This window comes from Trichomycterus rosablanca, chromosome 22 (assembly GCF_030014385.1).
Source record: "Trichomycterus rosablanca isolate fTriRos1 chromosome 22, fTriRos1.hap1, whole genome shotgun sequence".
NCBI lineage: Eukaryota > Metazoa > Chordata > Actinopteri > Siluriformes > Trichomycteridae > Trichomycterus > Trichomycterus rosablanca.
Window position 1 is genome coordinate 14,610,001 of NC_086009.1, and position 10,000 is coordinate 14,620,000.

General features: G+C 49.0%; 22 non-coding genes across 22 annotated transcripts; 17 read left to right on the top strand and 5 right to left on the bottom strand.

Moving 5' to 3' along the window:
• Positions 1 to 176: 176 nt before the first annotated feature.
• On the top strand, positions 177 to 247 carry trnag-gcc (transfer RNA glycine (anticodon GCC)). Its single transcript has one exon. It is a non-coding gene; the product is annotated as a tRNA-Gly (tRNA).
• Positions 248 to 409: 162 nt separating this feature from the next.
• On the top strand, positions 410 to 482 carry trnat-agu (transfer RNA threonine (anticodon AGU)). The gene has a single exon. It is a non-coding gene; the product is annotated as a tRNA-Thr (tRNA).
• A 248-nt stretch (positions 483 to 730) lies between these two features.
• On the top strand, positions 731 to 803 carry trnat-ugu (transfer RNA threonine (anticodon UGU)). Its single transcript has one exon. It is a non-coding gene; the product is annotated as a tRNA-Thr (tRNA).
• Positions 804 to 858: 55 nt separating this feature from the next.
• On the bottom strand, positions 859 to 930 carry trnad-guc (transfer RNA aspartic acid (anticodon GUC)). Its single transcript has one exon. It is a non-coding gene; the product is annotated as a tRNA-Asp (tRNA).
• A 974-nt stretch (positions 931 to 1,904) lies between these two features.
• On the top strand, positions 1,905 to 1,977 carry trnat-agu (transfer RNA threonine (anticodon AGU)). Its single transcript has one exon. It is a non-coding gene; the product is annotated as a tRNA-Thr (tRNA).
• A 248-nt stretch (positions 1,978 to 2,225) lies between these two features.
• Positions 2,226 to 2,298, top strand: trnat-ugu (transfer RNA threonine (anticodon UGU)). Its single transcript has one exon. It is a non-coding gene; the product is annotated as a tRNA-Thr (tRNA).
• A 55-nt stretch (positions 2,299 to 2,353) lies between these two features.
• trnad-guc (transfer RNA aspartic acid (anticodon GUC)) lies at positions 2,354 to 2,425 on the bottom strand. The gene has a single exon. It is a non-coding gene; the product is annotated as a tRNA-Asp (tRNA).
• A 1,175-nt stretch (positions 2,426 to 3,600) lies between these two features.
• On the top strand, positions 3,601 to 3,671 carry trnag-gcc (transfer RNA glycine (anticodon GCC)). The gene has a single exon. It is a non-coding gene; the product is annotated as a tRNA-Gly (tRNA).
• Positions 3,672 to 3,833: 162 nt separating this feature from the next.
• trnat-agu (transfer RNA threonine (anticodon AGU)) lies at positions 3,834 to 3,906 on the top strand. Its single transcript has one exon. It is a non-coding gene; the product is annotated as a tRNA-Thr (tRNA).
• A 248-nt stretch (positions 3,907 to 4,154) lies between these two features.
• trnat-ugu (transfer RNA threonine (anticodon UGU)) lies at positions 4,155 to 4,227 on the top strand. Its single transcript has one exon. It is a non-coding gene; the product is annotated as a tRNA-Thr (tRNA).
• Positions 4,228 to 4,282: 55 nt separating this feature from the next.
• trnad-guc (transfer RNA aspartic acid (anticodon GUC)) lies at positions 4,283 to 4,354 on the bottom strand. The gene has a single exon. It is a non-coding gene; the product is annotated as a tRNA-Asp (tRNA).
• Positions 4,355 to 5,135: 781 nt separating this feature from the next.
• On the top strand, positions 5,136 to 5,206 carry trnag-gcc (transfer RNA glycine (anticodon GCC)). The gene has a single exon. It is a non-coding gene; the product is annotated as a tRNA-Gly (tRNA).
• A 162-nt stretch (positions 5,207 to 5,368) lies between these two features.
• trnat-agu (transfer RNA threonine (anticodon AGU)) lies at positions 5,369 to 5,441 on the top strand. Its single transcript has one exon. It is a non-coding gene; the product is annotated as a tRNA-Thr (tRNA).
• A 250-nt stretch (positions 5,442 to 5,691) lies between these two features.
• On the top strand, positions 5,692 to 5,764 carry trnat-ugu (transfer RNA threonine (anticodon UGU)). The gene has a single exon. It is a non-coding gene; the product is annotated as a tRNA-Thr (tRNA).
• Positions 5,765 to 5,819: 55 nt separating this feature from the next.
• trnad-guc (transfer RNA aspartic acid (anticodon GUC)) lies at positions 5,820 to 5,891 on the bottom strand. Its single transcript has one exon. It is a non-coding gene; the product is annotated as a tRNA-Asp (tRNA).
• Positions 5,892 to 7,066: 1,175 nt separating this feature from the next.
• On the top strand, positions 7,067 to 7,137 carry trnag-gcc (transfer RNA glycine (anticodon GCC)). The gene has a single exon. It is a non-coding gene; the product is annotated as a tRNA-Gly (tRNA).
• A 162-nt stretch (positions 7,138 to 7,299) lies between these two features.
• trnat-agu (transfer RNA threonine (anticodon AGU)) lies at positions 7,300 to 7,372 on the top strand. Its single transcript has one exon. It is a non-coding gene; the product is annotated as a tRNA-Thr (tRNA).
• Positions 7,373 to 7,620: 248 nt separating this feature from the next.
• Positions 7,621 to 7,693, top strand: trnat-ugu (transfer RNA threonine (anticodon UGU)). The gene has a single exon. It is a non-coding gene; the product is annotated as a tRNA-Thr (tRNA).
• Positions 7,694 to 8,995: 1,302 nt separating this feature from the next.
• trnag-gcc (transfer RNA glycine (anticodon GCC)) lies at positions 8,996 to 9,066 on the top strand. The gene has a single exon. It is a non-coding gene; the product is annotated as a tRNA-Gly (tRNA).
• Positions 9,067 to 9,228: 162 nt separating this feature from the next.
• trnat-agu (transfer RNA threonine (anticodon AGU)) lies at positions 9,229 to 9,301 on the top strand. Its single transcript has one exon. It is a non-coding gene; the product is annotated as a tRNA-Thr (tRNA).
• A 248-nt stretch (positions 9,302 to 9,549) lies between these two features.
• trnat-ugu (transfer RNA threonine (anticodon UGU)) lies at positions 9,550 to 9,622 on the top strand. Its single transcript has one exon. It is a non-coding gene; the product is annotated as a tRNA-Thr (tRNA).
• A 55-nt stretch (positions 9,623 to 9,677) lies between these two features.
• trnad-guc (transfer RNA aspartic acid (anticodon GUC)) lies at positions 9,678 to 9,749 on the bottom strand. The gene has a single exon. It is a non-coding gene; the product is annotated as a tRNA-Asp (tRNA).
• Positions 9,750 to 10,000: the final 251 nt, after the last annotated feature.

The window sequence follows — 10,000 nt, forward strand, 5'->3', positions numbered from 1 at the left end:
AGACCAATGATGTGCTAGCACTCAGCTGGAGTGATGGTTAAAGCTGTTGTTTGCTTCTTGTCTTTGTCTTTACTTACCAAAGAACAAGTTTTGGAAACCAACTCACCTCAGTAAAGGGGCCTTTGCCTTCGACTCCCACCACCTCAGTCAGGAAGGTCTGAGACTGGTTGCACGAAGCATTGGTGGTTCAGTGGTAGAATTCTCGCCTGCCACGCGGGAGGCCCGGGTTCGATTCCCGGCCAATGCATCGGCTGCTTTTCTTCACTGGAAGCAAGCTGTCGCACAAGTCAATCTGAAAGCCAGCAAAATCCACTAGGACAGCCAGGAGCCGGACGCACGGCTTTTGTCAACGAGTAGCTTCTTTTTTTTCTCCCAAGTCTCCAGATTGTTACTTGTTCCCTCTGCTACAGGCTCCATAGCTCAGTGGTTAGAGCACTGGTCTAGTAAACCAGGGGTCGTGAGTTCAATTCTCACTGGAGCCTACTTTAGTCTTTGCAGCCTACAGACCCAATGATCTCGGCTCTAGGCAAGGATGAGAAGATGAACTCCCTAAACTCCTGACTGTCGAGACCACCAGCCTTCTAAACCAGGGGGTATGATTTAAATGCTCGCCACTGCTTCTAAGGCTGGCGACTATGGGCTCAATAGATCTCGGCTACAGTCCAGAGTTTTACATCAGTTTTTTTTCCTTCCCAGGTATCCAGATTGTTATTTGCTTCCCTTCTGGATGGGCTCCATAGCTCAGGGGTTAGAGCACTGGTCTTGTAAACCAGGAGTCGTGAGTTCAATTCTCACTGAGGCCTACTTTAGTCTCTTTTGGTTGTCCACGGGCTTAGCAAGACGAAAAGGAAATGCCACCTCCCCGTCGGGGAATCGAACCCCGGTCTTCCGCGTGACAGGCGGAGATACTGTCCACTATACTAACGAGGATGAGAAAGGACGGCACCCGTTCAGCATACGTTCCTTTCTTCAGCAAAGCTCTTTCTGTGTGCTTTCAAAGACAGAACAGCAAAAACAGCACTTGCAGCAAAGTACACACCTGCACAACTAGCACTTGCAGCAACACACATGCATGGGGAGAAGGAAGGAAGGCATACAAATGGCACAAAACACAACCCCCACTACCTGCAGGAAGGTAAGCACAAACTCAAGCTTCCACAAGCAGCCTTTGCTTCATGCCGTATGGCCCAACTGACTCACTAACACAAGCTTGCCAAGCCAAACCAATTCAGTACACCAAGTCAGAAAGATCACAGTCATGCTCATTGAAGCTTTCAAGTCAAACTTACAGATGAGAGAGCTCATTTGCAGAAAGGCCCCCAGGAGTCCATCTGCCTCCACCCTTCAGCATACGTTCCTTTCTTCAGCAAAGCTCTTTCTGTGTGCTTTCAAAGACAGAACAGCAAAAACAGCACTTGCAGCAAAGTACACACCTGCACAACTAGCACTTGCAGCAACACACATGCATGGGGAGAAGGAAGGAAGGCATACAAATGGCACAAAACACAACCCCCACTACCTGCAGGAAGGTAAGCACAAACTCAAGCTTCCACAAGCAGCCTTTGCTTTATGCCGTATGGCCCAACTGACTCACTAACACAAGCTTGCCAAGCCAAACCAATTCAGTACACCAAGTCAGAAAGATCACAGTCATGCTCATTGAAGCTTTCAAGTCAAACTTACAGATGAGAGAGCTCATTTGCAGAAAGGCCCCCAGGAGTCCATCTGCCTCCACCCTTCTTGCATTCCTGCTATTTTTGCAGTCTTTAGCTGTCGCACAAGTCAATCTGAAAGCCAGCAAAATCCACTAGGACAGCCAGGAGCCGGACGCACGGCTTTTGTCAACGAGTAGCTTCTTTTTTTTCTCCCAAGTCTCCAGATTGTTATTTGTCCCCTCTGCTACAGGCTCCATAGCTCAGTGGTTAGAGCACTGGTCTAGTAAACCAGGGGTCGTGAGTTCAATTCTCACTGGAGCCTACTTTAGTCTTTGCAGCCTACAGACCCAATGATCTCGGCTCTAGGCAAGGATGAGAAGATGAACTCCCTAAACTCCTGACTGTCGAGACCACCAGCCTTCTAAACCAGGGGGTATGATTTAAATGCTCGCCACTGCTTCTAAGGCTGGCGACTATGGGCTCAATAGATCTCGGCTACAGTCCAGAGTTTTACATCAGTTTTTTTTCCTTCCCAGGTATCCAGATTGTTATTTGCTTCCCTTCTGGATGGGCTCCATAGCTCAGGGGTTAGAGCACTGGTCTTGTAAACCAGCGGTCGTGAGTTCAATTCTCACTGGGGCCTACTTTAGTCTCTTTTGGTTGTCCACGGGCTTAGCAAGACGAAAAGGAAATGCCGCCTCCCCGTCGGGGAATCGAACCCCGGTCTTCCGCGTGACAGGCGGAGATACTGTCCACTATACTAACGAGGATGAGAAAGGACGGCACCCGTTCAGCATACGTTCCTTTCTTCAGCAAAGCTCTTTCTGTGTGCTTTCAAAGACAGAACAGCAAAAACAGCACTTGCAGCAAAGTACACACCTGCACAACTAGCACTTGCAGCAACACACATGCATGGGGAGAAGGAAGGAAGGCATACAAATGGCACAAAACACAACCCCCACTACCTGCAGGAAGGTAAGCACAAACTCAAGCTTCCACAAGCAGCCTTTGCTTCATGCCGTATGGCCCAACTGACTCACTAACACAAGCTTGCCAAGCCAAACCAATTCAGTACACCAAGTCAGAAAGATCACAGTCATGCTCATTGAAGCTTTCAAGTCAAACTTACAGATGAGAGAGCACATTTGCAGAAAGGCCCCCAGGAGTCCATCTGCCTCCACCCTTCAGCATACGTTCCTTTCTTCAGCAAAGCTCTTTCTGTGTGCTTTCAAAGACAGAACAGCAAAAACAGCACTTGCAGCAAAGTACACACCTGCACAACTAGCACTTGCAGCAACACACATGCATGGGGAGAAGGAAGGAAGGCATACAAATGGCACAAAACACAACCCCCACTACCTGCAGGAAGGTAAGCACAAACTCAAGCTTCAACAAGCAGCCTTTGCTTTATGCCGTATGGCCCAACTGACTCACTAACACAAGCTTGCCAAGCCAAACCAATTCAGTACACCAAGTCAGAAAGATCACAGTCATGCTCATTGAAGCTTTCAAGTCAAACTTACAGATGAGAGAGCTCATTTGCAGAAAGGCCCCCAGGAGTCCATCTGCCTCCACCCTTCTTGCATTCCTGCTATTTTTGCAGTCTTGCTGGGAGCCTCCACTCGTCCAGAGGACTGTATCAGTTCTACTGGTCCCCTCCTTTTCCAGAAGTTCAAAAGCTCTTTGTCTGAATCCCAGCTGTGACATCAGCAAACTCAACGTGCAGTCATTGGAGGAACGAGGTGTGAAAGCTCTCTGCTAATCCTGATAGACCAATGATGTGCTAGCACTCAGCTGGAGTGATGGTTAAAGCTGTTGTTTGCTTCTTGTCTTTGTCTTTACTTACCAAAGAACAAGTTTTGGAAACCAACTCACCTCAGTAAAGGGGCCTTTGCCTTCGACTCCCACCACCTCAGTCAGGAAGGTCTGAGACTGGTTACACGAAGCATTGGTGGTTCAGTGGTAGAATTCTCGCCTGCCACGCGGGAGGCCCGGGTTCGATTCCCGGCCAATGCATCGGCTGCTTTTCTTCACTGGAAGCAAGCTGTCGCACAAGTCAATCTGAAAGCCAGCAAAATCCACTAGGACAGCCAGGAGCCGGACGCACGGCTTTTGTCAACGAGTAGCTTCTTTTTTTTCTCCCAAGTCTCCAGATTGTTACTTGTTCCCTCTGCTACAGGCTCCATAGCTCAGTGGTTAGAGCACTGGTCTAGTAAACTAGGGGTCGTGAGTTCAATTCTCACTGGAGCCTACTTTAGTCTTTCCAGCCTACAGACCCAATGATCTCGGCTCTAGGCAAGGATGAGAAGATGAACTCCTTAAACTCCTGACTGTCGAGACCACCAGCCTTCTAAACCAGGGGGTATGATTTAAATGCTCGCCACTGCTTCTAAGGCTGGCGACTATGGGCTCAATAGATCTCGGCTACAGTCCAGACTTTTACATCAGTTTTTTTTCCTTCCCAGGTATCCAGATTGTTATTTGCTTCCCTTCTGGATGGGCTCCATAGCTCAGGGGTTAGAGCACTGGTCTTGTAAACCAGGGGTCGTGAGTTCAATTCTCACTGGGGCCTACTTTAGTCTCTTTTGGTTGTCCACGGGCTTATCAAGACGAAAAGGAAATGCCGCCTCCCCGTCGGGGAATCGAACCCCGGTCTTCCGCGTGACAGGCGGAGATACTGTCCACTATACTAACGAGGATGAGAAAGGACGGCACCCATTCAGCATACGTTCCTTTCTTCAGCAAAGCTCTTTCTGTGTGCTTTCAAAGACAGAACAGCAAAAACAGCACTTGCAGCAAAGTACACACCTGCACAACTAGCACTTGCAGCAACACACATGCATGGGGAGAAGGAAGGAAGGCATACAAATGGCACAAAACACAACCCCCACTACCTGCAGGAAGGTAAGCACAAACTCAAGCTTCCACAAGCAGCCTTTGCTTTATGCCGTATGGCCCAACTGACTCACTAACACAAGCTTGCCAAGCCAAACCAATTCAGTACACCAAGTCAGAAAGATCACAGTCATGCTCATTGAAGCTTTCAAGTCAAACTTACAGATGAGAGAGCTCATTTGCAGAAAGGCCCCCAGGAGTCCATCTGCCTCCACCCTTCTTGCATTCCTGCTATTTTTGCAGTCTTGCTGGGAGCCTCCACTCGTCCAGAGGACTGTATCAGTTCTACTGGTCCCCTCCTTTTCCAGAAGTTCAAAAGCTCTTTGTCTGAATCCCAGCTGTGACATCAGCAAACTCAACGTGCAGTCATTGGAGGAACGAGGTGTGAAAGCTCTCTGCTAATCCTGATAGACCAATGATGTGCTAGCACTCAGCTGGAGTGATGGTTAAAGCTGTTGTTTGCTTCTTGTCTTTGTCTTTACTTACCAAAGAACAAGTTTTGGAAACCAACTCACCTCAGTAAAGGGGCCTTTGCCTTCGACTCCCACCACCTCAGTCAGGAAGGTCTGAGACTGGTTACACGAAGCATTGGTGGTTCAGTGGTAGAATTCTCGCCTGCCACGCGGGAGGCCCGGGTTCGATTCCCGGCCAATGCATCGGCTGCTTTTCTTCACTGGAAGCAAGCTGTCGCACAAGTCAATCTGAAAGCCAGCAAAATCCACTAGGACAGCCAGGAGCCGGACGCACGGCTTTTGTCAACGAGTAGCTTCTTTTTTTTCTCCCAAGTCTCCAGATTGTTTCTTGTTCCCTCTGCTACAGGCTCCATAGCTCAGTGGTTAGAGCACTGGTCTAGTAAACCAGGGGTCGTGAGTTCAATTCTCACTGGAGCCTACTTTAGTCTTTGCAGCCTACAGACCCAATGATCTCGGCTCTAGGCAAGGATGAGAAGATGAACTGCCTGTCGAGATGTCCATGTCGAGACCACCAGCCTTCTAAACCAGGGGGTATGATTTAAATGCTCGCCACTGCTTCTAAGGCTGGCGACTATGGGCTCAATAGATCTCGGCTACAGTCCAGACTTTTACATCAGTTTTTTTTCCTTCCCAGGTATCCAGATTGTTATTTGCTTCCCTTCTGGATGGGCTCCATAGCTCAGGGGTTAGAGCACTGGTCTTGTAAACCAGGGGTCGTGAGTTCAATTCTCACTGGGGCCTACTTTAGTCTCTTTTGGTTGTCCACGGGCTTAGCAAGACGAAAAGGAAATGCCACCTCCCCGTCGGGGAATCGAACCCCGGTCTTCCGCATGACAGGCGGAGATACTGTCCACTATACTAACGAGGATGAGAAAGGACGGCACCCGTTCAGCATACGTTCCTTTCTTCAGCAAAGCTCTTTCTGTGTGCTTTCAAAGACAGAACAGCAAAAACAGCACTTGCAGCAAAGTACACACCTGCACAACTAGCACTTGCAGCAACACACATGCATGGGGAGAAGGAAGGAAGGCATACAAATGGCACAAAACACAACCCCCACTACCTGCAGGAAGGTAAGCACAAACTCAAGCTTCCACAAGCAGCCTTTGCTTTATGCCGTATGGCCCAACTGACTCACTAACACAAGCTTGCCAAGCCAAACCAATTCAGTACACCAAGTCAGAAAGATCACAGTCATGCTCATTGAAGCTTTCAAGTCAAACTTACAGATGAGAGAGCTCATTTGCAGAAAGGCCCCCAGGAGTCCATCTGCCTCCACCCTTCAGCATACGTTCCTTTCTTCAGCAAAGTTCTTTCTGTGTGCTTTCAAAGACAGAACAGCAAAAACAGCACTTGCAGCAAAGTACACACCTGCACAACTAGCACTTGCAGCAACACACATGCATGGGGAGAAGGAAGGAAGGCATACAAATGGCACAAAACACAACCCCCACTACCTGCAGGAAGGTAAGCACAAACTCAAGCTTCCACAAGCAGCCTTTGCTTTATGCCGTATGGCCCAACTGACTCACTAACACAAGCTTGCCAAGCCAAACCAATTCAGTACACCAAGTCAGAAAGATCACAGTCATGCTCATTGAAGCTTTCAAGTCAAACTTACAGATGAGAGAGCTCATTTGCAGAAAGGCCCCCAGGAGTCCATCTGCCTCCACCCTTCTTGCATTCCTGCTATTTTTGCAGTCTTGCTGGGAGCCTCCACTCGTCCAGAGGACTGGATCAGTTCTACTGGTTCCCTCCTTTTCCAGAAGTTCAAAAGCTCTTTGTCTGAATCCCAGCTGTGACATCAGCAAACTCAACGTGCAGTCATTGGAGGAACGAGGTGTGAAAGCTCTCTGCTAATCCTGATAGACCAATGATGTGCTAGCACTCAGCTGGAGTGATGGTTAAAGCTGTTGTTTGCTTCTTGTCTTTGTCTTTACTTACCAAAGAACAAGTTTTGGAAACCAACTCACCTCCGTAAAGGGGCCTTTGCCTTCGACTCCCACCACCTCAGTCAGGAAGGTCTGAGACTGGTTACACGAAGCATTGGTGGTTCAGTGGTAGAATTCTCGCCTGCCACGCGGGAGGCCCGGGTTCGATTCCCGGCCAATGCATCGGCTGCTTTTCTTCACTGGAAGCAAGCTGTCGCACAAGTCAATCTGAAAGCCAGCAAAATCCACTAGGACAGCCAGGAGCCGGACGCACGGCTTTTGTCAACGAGTAGCTTCTTTTTTTTCTCCCAAGTCTCCAGATTGTTATTTGTCCCCTCTGCTACAGGCTCCATAGCTCAGTGGTTAGAGCACTGGTCTAGTAAACCAGGGGTCGTGAGTTCAATTCTCACTGGAGCCTACTTTAGTCTTTGCAGCCTACAGACCCAATGATCTCGGCTCTAGGCAAGGATGAGAAGATGAACTCCCTAAACTCCTGACTGTCGAGACCACCAGCCTTCTAAACCAGGGGGTATGATTTAAATGCTCGCCACTGCTTCTAAGGCTGGCGACTATGGGCTCAATAGATCTCGGCTACAGTCCAGAGTTTTACATCAGTTTTTTTTCCTTCCCAGGTATCCAGATTGTTATTTGCTTCCCTTCTGGATGGGCTCCATAGCTCAGGGGTTAGAGCACTGGTCTTGTAAACCAACGGTCGTGAGTTCAATTCTCACTGGGGCCTACTTTAGTCTCTTTTGGTTGTCCACGGGCTTAGCAAGACGAAAAGGAAATGCCGCCTCCCCGTCAGGGAATCGAACCCCGGTCTTCCGCGTGACAGGCGGAGATACTGTCCACTATACTAACGAGGATGAGAAAGGACGGCACCCGTTCAGCATACGTTCCTTTCTTCAGCAAAGCTCTTTCTGTGTGCTTTCAAAGACAGAACAGCAAAAACAGCACTTGCAGCAAAGTACACACCTGCACAACTAGCACTTGCAGCAACACACATGCATGGGGAGAAGGAAGGAAGGCATACAAATGGCACAAAACACAACCCCCACTACCTGCAGGAAGGTAAGCACAAACTCAAGCTTCCACAAGCAGCCTTTGCTTCATGCCGTATGGCCCAACTGACTCACTAACACAAGCTTGCCAAGCCAAACCAATTCAGTACACCAAGTCAGAAAGATCACAGTCATGCTCATTGAAGCTTTCAAGTCAAACTTACAGATGAGAGAGCACATTTGCAGAAAGGCCCCCAGGAGTCCATCTGCCTCCACCCTTCAGCATACGTTCCTTTCTTCAGCAAAGCTCTTTCTGTGTGCTTTCAAAGACAGAACAGCAAAAACAGCACTTGCAGCAAAGTACACACCTGCACAACTAGCACTTGCAGCAACACACATGCATGGGGAGAAGGAAGGAAGGCATACAAATGGCACAAAACACAACCCCCACTACCTGCAGGAAGGTAAGCACAAACTCAAGCTTCCACAAGCAGCCTTTGCTTCATGCCGTATGGCCCAACTGACTCACTAACACAAGCTTGCCAAGCCAAACCAATTCAGTACACCAAGTCAGAAAGATCACAGTCATGCTCATTGAAGCTTTCAAGTCAAACTTACAGATGAGAGAGCACATTTGCAGAAAGGCCCCCAGGAGTCCATCTGCCTCCACCCTTCTTGCATTCCTGCTATTTTTGCAGTCTTGCTGGGAGCCTCCACTCGTCCAGAGGACTGGATCAGTTCTACTGGTCCCCTCCTTTTCCAGAAGTTCAAAAGCTCTTTGTCTGAATCCCAGCTGTGACATCAGCAAACTCAACGTGCAGTCATTGGAGGAACGAGGTGTGAAAGCTCTCTGCTAATCCTGATAGACCAATGATGTGCTAGCACTCAGCTGGAGTGATGGTTAAAGCTGTTGTTTGCTTCTTGTCTTTGTCTTTACTTACCAAAGAACAAGTTTTGGAAACCAACTCACCTCAGTAAAGGGGCCTTTGCCTTCGACTCCCACCACCTCAGTCAGGAAGGTCTGAGACTGGTTGCACGAAGCATTGGTGGTTCAGTGGTAGAATTCTCGCCTGCCATGCGGGAGGCCCGGGTTCGATTCCCGGCCAATGCATCGGCTGCTTTTCTTCACTGGAAGCAAGCTGTCGCACAAGTCAATCTGAAAGCCAGCAAAATCCACTAGGACAGCCAGGAGCCGGACGCACGGCTTTTGTCAACGAGTAGCTTCTTTTTTTTCTCCCAAGTCTCCAGATTGTTACTTGTTCCCTCTGCTACAGGCTCCATAGCTCAGTGGTTAGAGCACTGGTCTAGTAAACCAGGGGTCGTGAGTTCAATTCTCACTGGAGCCTACTTTAGTCTTTGCAGCCTACAGACCCAATGATCTCGGCTCTAGGCAAGGATGAGAAGATGAACTCCTTAAACTCCTGACTGTCGAGACCACCAGCCTTCTAAACCAGGGGGTATGATTTAAATGCTCGCCACTGCTTCTAAGGCTGGCGACTATGGGCTCAATAGATCTCGGCTACAGTCCAGACTTTTACATCAGTTTTTTTTCCTTCCCAGGTATCCAGATTGTTATTTGCTTCCCTTCTGGACGGGCTCCATAGCTCAGGGGTTAGAGCACTGGTCTTGTAAACCAGGGGTCGTGAGTTCAATTCTCACTGGGGCCTACTTTAGTCTCTTTTGGTTGTCCACGGGCTTAGCAAGACGAAAAGGAAATGCCGCCTCCCCGTCGGGGAATCGAACCCCGGTCTTCCGCGTGACAGGCGGAGATACTGTCCACTATACTAACGAGGATGAGAAAGGACGGCACCCGTTCAGCATACGTTCCTTTCTTCAGCAAAGCTCTTTCTGTGTGCTTTCAAAGACAGAACAGCAAAAACAGCACTTGCAGCAAAGTACACACCTGCACAACTAGCACTTGCAGCAACACACATGCATGGGGAGAAGGAAGGAAGGCATACAAATCGCACAAAACACAACCCCCACTACCTGCAGGAAGGTAAGCACAAACTCAAGCTTCCACAAGCAGCCTTTGCTTCATGCCG